Consider the following 384-nt stretch of genomic DNA (forward strand, 5'->3'; position numbering starts at 1 on the left):
GGTTTGCCATTCCCTTCTCCATGGACCACATTCTGTCAGATCTCTCCACCATGACCCGCCCATCTTGGATTGCCCCACGGGCATGGCTTAGTTTCATTGAGTTAGACTGACTAGGCTGTGGTCCTAGTGTGATTAGATTGACTAGTTTTCTGTGAGTATGGTTTCAGTGTGTTGGCCCTCTGATGCCCTCTTGCAACACCTACCATCGTGGGTTTCTCTTACCTTGGGCGTGGGATATCTCTTCACGGTACTCCAGCAAAGCGCAACCATTGCTCCTTACCTTGGACAAGGGGTATCTCCTCACCGCCGCCCTTCCTGACCTTCAACATGGGATAGCTCCTCTAGGCCGTCCTGTGCCCGCACAGCCATGGCTTCTTGGATGTG

This window comes from Bison bison, unplaced genomic scaffold (genome assembly GCF_000754665.1).
Source record: "Bison bison bison isolate TAMUID 2011002044 unplaced genomic scaffold, Bison_UMD1.0 scf7180017855075, whole genome shotgun sequence".
NCBI lineage: Eukaryota > Metazoa > Chordata > Mammalia > Artiodactyla > Bovidae > Bison > Bison bison.